The sequence below is a fragment of the Pristis pectinata genome, chromosome 22, assembly GCF_009764475.1.
Source record: "Pristis pectinata isolate sPriPec2 chromosome 22, sPriPec2.1.pri, whole genome shotgun sequence".
NCBI classification, from domain to species: domain Eukaryota; kingdom Metazoa; phylum Chordata; class Chondrichthyes; order Rhinopristiformes; family Pristidae; genus Pristis; species Pristis pectinata.
This window is the reverse complement of record NC_067426.1, coordinates 6,016,362-6,022,361: the sequence shown is the minus strand read 5'-3', so window position 1 is coordinate 6,022,361 and position 6,000 is coordinate 6,016,362.

Sequence of the window (6,000 nt, the reverse complement as noted above, 5' to 3'; positions counted from 1 at the left end):
CACCTCTCCTTCACCTCTTTATACTGTCTATCTTCCCTCTCCACTCTCAGTCCTAATGCAGGGTCTCAATCCAAATTGTCGACCATTCCTTTGACTTCCCAGATGCTTCTTGACCCGCTGAGTTCCTCCGGCAGCTCTTTTTTGGGGTAGAGGGGATCTGAAGAAGATTTTTTTTCACACAGAGAGTGGTTGGAATCTGGAACACACTGCCTGAGGGAGTGAAAAACACGATGATGCTGGAGGACCTCAGCAGTCCAGGCAGCATCCGTGGGGAAAAGCAGGCGGTCAACGTTTCGGGTCAGGAATCTTCCTCAGGGCTGGAGATAGGGAAAAGGGGAAGCCCAATATATAGGAGGGAAAAGCAGAGCAGTGATAGGTGGACAAAAGAGGGGAGGCGGGGTGGGCACAGGGTGGTGATAGGTAGATGCAGGTAAGAGATAGTGATGGGCAGGTGCGAGGGAGGAGGGGAAAGCAGATCCACCGGGGGATGGGTCAAAGGTAGGGAGAGAGAGGGAAAAAGGGTTGGAAAAAAGAGGCTAGGAGAGGGAAAAAGAGAAGAAGCGTGGTGGTGGTGGTGGGTGGGGGGTGTGGGGAAGGGGGGTCGGGATTACCTAAAGTGGGAGAGTTCAATGTTCATGCCGTTATGCTGCAAAGGTTCCATGAGGGTGTGATGGAGGCAGAGACCCCCACTGCATTTAAGAAATATCTAGACAAGTACTTGAATTGCTAGGACATAGAAGGCTATGGATCGAGTACTGGTGAATGGGATTCGTGTAGTTGGGCACTTGAGGGGCCTGTTCCTGTGCTGTAGACTTCATGGTCTATGACTTGCTGATAACATGGTTGTGAAATTATTGGTTGAATCAAGCAAAGGCCTCAGCAGTGAATCTGCCTCAGGGGCTGAACTGCAGATCCCCTCCTCTGGAAACCCTCACAGCCCTTGACAGGAGGTGGGGCTGGAGTCTCGTTTGTTGCTCTGGATTGCAGCATCTGCAGTCTCCTGTGCCCCACTTAATTATCCTCTGAAATAAGCAAGCAAACCACTCAGTTCAAGACCTCCTGTCAATGCTATCAGAGCTTGGTAATCATTTTAAAATGTCTCCGATACTCAGAGACATTTAAGAGACATAAAGATTGCTCTAAATATTATTTTATTTTAAAATTAGTAGTTCTATTGTTCAAACAAATTAAACATATCAATACAATAAGAAGTTAAGAACATTAAAATAATAAATAATTTAATGTATGTGCATCCTCCTGATCTGCAGGTTGGGAAACCTCATTCGAATGAATGGAAAAACTCCAGATCCTGGGCAGGATGACAGGTGTGGAATTGCAGAGGTGGATTCCCAATCTAATGCTGGGAAATTCCAGCACGACTGAATTCCACGTGGACAGATGATCCGGTATCCACCACACAAAGTATCCCGAACGTACAGTGGGTCCACACACATCCAGTAATCCCCCAAGAACAGCTGAATGCATTGAGGGATGAAGCTAGAAACTATCAGTAAAATATTTGCAGATGCAAACTTTCATAAGGTTTTCTGGAGCCTGTTGCATGAATAAAGGTATTAATTTGTATAATAATTACAGATTTTTTAAGGAGATTTTGAATGTCGGAAGAGACGTGACAATGCAAAGTGGAGCTCTTGAAGGCGGAACGTGACCGATCACTGCTGCAAGACTACAAGGCATTGGTCAAACTGCCATCTGAAGTCATGGGGCAGAAGTTTCGGACAAGGATGGCTGACTGATTGCCCAGATACGGTGGGCCAAGTCTATGGGGGAGCTTCAAAATGAGTCATCAATTTTTTGCTAAACTGGTTGTTTGACATGTTCAGAAAGTCATTTACATGTTTTGGAACTTCCTACCGATGTAAATGAGAAATGCACAAGGGTGGAGTTTATGGTTGCCTGATAGAAATGAATATTCCCTTCCCAAAGGCCACATTCCTAAATCTAATGCAAGGGAAGCATTGATGCATCTGTGGCAGAGTCAGAGAGTTAAAGATCTCAGGAACATCAGGCTAAGGAGACGTTGGTGGAGGTTGTCCAGTTAAAGACTCACCTGAAAATGAAATAAGGGTTAGGAAGTTGGATAACAGAGGAACAGAGGGATCTTGGGGTCCACGTCCATAGGTCCCTCAAGGTTGCTGCGCAGGTCGATAGGGTTGTTAAGAAGGCGTATGGTGTGTTGGCCTCCATTAGTTGGGGTATTGAGTTCAAGAGCCACACTTGGAGTATTGTGTTCAGTTCTGGTCACCTCATAAGAGGAAGAATGTGGAAGCTTTAGAGAGGGTGCAGAGGAGATTTACCAGGATGCTGCCTGGATTGGAGAGCATGTCTTATGAGGATAGGTTGAGTGAGCTAGGGCTTTTCTCTTTGGAAAGAAGGAGGATGAGAGGTGGCTTGATAGAGGTGTACAAGATGATAAGAGGCATTATAGGTCGAGTGGGCAGTCAGAGACTTTTTCCCAGGGCGACAATGGCTAACACGAGGGGACATAATTGTAAGGTGATTGGAGGAAGGTATAAAGCAGAGATCAGAGGTTTTTTACACAGAGAGTGGTGGGTGCGTGGAACGTACAGCCGGCAGAGGTTGTGGGGGCAGATACATTAGGGACATTTAAGATACTCTTAGATAGACACATGAATGATAGAGAAATGGGGGGCTATGTGGGAGGGAAGGGTTGGATAGATCTTTGAGCGGGATAAAATGTCGGAACAACATTGTGGGCCGAAGGGCCTGTACTGTGCTGTAATGTTCTATGTTCTATAAGTGCAACAGTGAACGTAACAGCAAGGTTCATATGACTGCGTTAGTCTAAATGCACAGGTCGGTTGTATGTTGGTGATGGGGTGGTTAAGTTACCTGTATACATAATCTGGGAACTGGGACTTCAAATCCCACCATGGCAGTTATGAAACTTAAACTCAGTTCATCACATTTCTGAAAAAAAATCACTTATAATGGAAGAAGCAAAAAAACTTGATGCTGGAAATCTGAAAGAAAATCAGAAAATGCTGGAAATTCTCAGCAGGTCAGGCAGCATCTGTGGAGAGAGAAAAGGAGTTATTGCTACTGATGATCACTGAAACCCATCTGGTTCAAGGAAATCTTCTATCTCTAACCTGTCTGACTCCAAACTCACCAATGTGGTTCAGTCCAGATGAAGGGTCTTGACCCAAAACGTTGACTCTCTATTTCCCTCCACAGATGCCGCCTGACCTCCAGTTCCTCCAGCGTCTCATTTGTCACTCCAGATTCCAGCATCTGCAGTCTGTTGTTCCACCAATGAGCTTGATTCTTAATTATCCCCTGAAATAACCTTGCAAACCACACAGTTCAAGAGCAATTAAGAATGGGCAATAAATGCTGGTCCAACCATCAATGCCCAGATACTAAAAAAATGAATGTAAAGAAGGTGACAAAAGCAAGTAAAACCCAGGAAGAAGTTCAGTGGAATATGAAGCAGTACCATACCAATTCTAAAATTCCCCCCTTCCACCTTATAATCAGCTTTAGCCCTTCCTAATCCTAGTTGAAATACATCTTCCAGCATGGTTTCAAGCTACAACAGGGACTGTTGAGCTGATTAGAGCATTGACTGAGCCCTTGTGCTTCAATGAGCCTCTGTTCCCTGGTTCAATATGAATGGTGCTGATTAGAATAATGGGAGATACTGTAGGGACCTTTCTAAAAATATGGGGCCTTTTTGAGAGCTTCATTAAACTTTATTCTTTCAACCTATGACACTGGCTAGTTTCTCACCTATCTCTTCATTCCCTGTTGAGCAGGATGTCCCAGCCATGTGATCTGAACTACAACCATCTGCTCCATTCTGAACACACTATATTTTGCTGTTATTTATCATCCACAGCCTCTGAATCAGATCGTGACACCAGGAACAAACATCATTCCTGGACGGCGAAGCTCTATTAATCCAGCACACTTGAGACTTTTATGGCACTAGATTTTCCAGACTGTTGGATGTTATTCCTATTAATTCCCCAACTCACTTTTATTTCAGTATTTTGTTTGAAATGTGCTACTTTAATATGATAAATTTTCCAATGAATCCACTGTTTAAAGGGAATGTGGGAAATAGGGCTCCGGTGAATTTGAAGGGAGTGTGGGAAATGTTTTTAAAAGGAGAGCAGGAAATGGGACCCTGGGGCCATGGGAAAGATCACCAGTGAACCATCAGGATTTCCAAATGACCAGTGAGTGGATTATCAGAGTTTTACTGTATTTTGAACATCTACCATGCTTATTTCATTTTAACCCTGCAGTAACTGAACTGAATAGAAGTCCAATTACATAATGATCACTTCCAGGTCATTAATTTGGTCCAGGAGGTTGTTTGAGCACTTGCCAACTTGAGTTGTTCTTCAATGGCTAATGCAAGAGCATCAGTGATGTTATTCCCTCTACAAAGCTCCTTTTGGAACTTGGGGGAAACTGAGTCCACATTTTGTTGGCAGGTTAACTGACCACCATAAACTTCCTGCACTGTGTAGGTGAATGGCACGCCCGCTTCTCACCACTACCATTGGGAAGGAGGTACAGGAGCCTGAAGAGCCACACTCACACCTTTCAGGAACCGTTTCATCCCCTTTGCCATCAGATTTCTGAATGGTCTGTAAACCCGTGAACACTATCTCGTTATTCCTTTTTTTGTGTACTATTTCTTTGTTTTTGTAGCTTATAATAATTTTATATCTTTGCACCGTACTGCTGCCGCAAAACAATAAATTTCATGTCATCTAAGTCAGTGATAATAAATCTGATTCAGATTCTGTGGGGAGTTGATGGGAGTGTGGAGAGATTACAAATTAGGATGAGTGTTAATGGGTGCTTGGTGATTGGTGTGGAGTTAGTAGGGCCAGAGGACCGGTTTCTGTGCAGTACAACACCATGGGTCTATGATCCTAGAGGTGGTCATCGTTGAAAACTCCAGGGACAACTAGGCTTTGCTAGTGAAATGTTAACTCTGTTCTGTCCCCACAGAGTGTTGCCTGAGCTGCTGAGTACACCCAGCATTCTCCGCTTTCATTTTAGACTTCAATAGTCCTGTGCTGGTCCAGGACCCTATTGAGGTAAATCCCATTACTTATGGCAAATTATCCCTCCAGCACCACCAAGCAATATCACACCCCCTCATCTACCAACCCTGACCAGTCTGTGACAGAAACAAGCCCCAACTATCATTCTGATGGTTCGCCAAATAACCCCAGTCCAGATCTGACCTCCAATGTCGAACCCACTCCCCACATTCTGATGAGCGATCATTGACCTGAAATATTAACTCTAGCTTCTCCGTCCACAGATGCTGCCTGACCCACTGAGTATCCCCTGTTAATTAGGATAAATATCTGCTTGCTCTAATTAGCTGGTTGTATATTTTAAGGATGCTGTTCCAGGGAAGACAGACGTTTTGAAGGAATTTCCTCTGAAAAATATTTGAACATCGGCTCTGGTGACTTGGACAAAGGGAACAGAAAGTTCTCTCTGCACTTCCCATTAATGTTGCCAGTGGGACATTAATCTTCATATTCACACCCATTAGAATTGTGTTTAAGACTTCTCTTCATACAGACTCAATTCTTGCCTACACCTAGGTAACCCTGGAGAGGGAACATGCAGTGAACCCACACCCTTTGGTGATTGGTTGGCACAGCAGGGTCGGGTTTGTGCCCTGTGATAATATTAATTAATGTTGTATGTTTTCCTTTTTTAGTTACGATTCTCTTAAAGTAATGGAACATTTTGGTCAGGACCCGTACATGTCCCAAGACATCTAGCATCTCATCATGGTTTTAGAATCATAGGATATGTGCAACAATGAAGGAGGCCATTCAACCCATTTCTTCTGTGCTGGTCAAACAAGAAATATCCAGCTTCAAGTTCCTGGGCATTAACATCTCGGAGGATCTACCCTGGGCCCAACACATTGATGCAATCCTGCACACCAGTGGCTCTACTTCATTCGGAGTT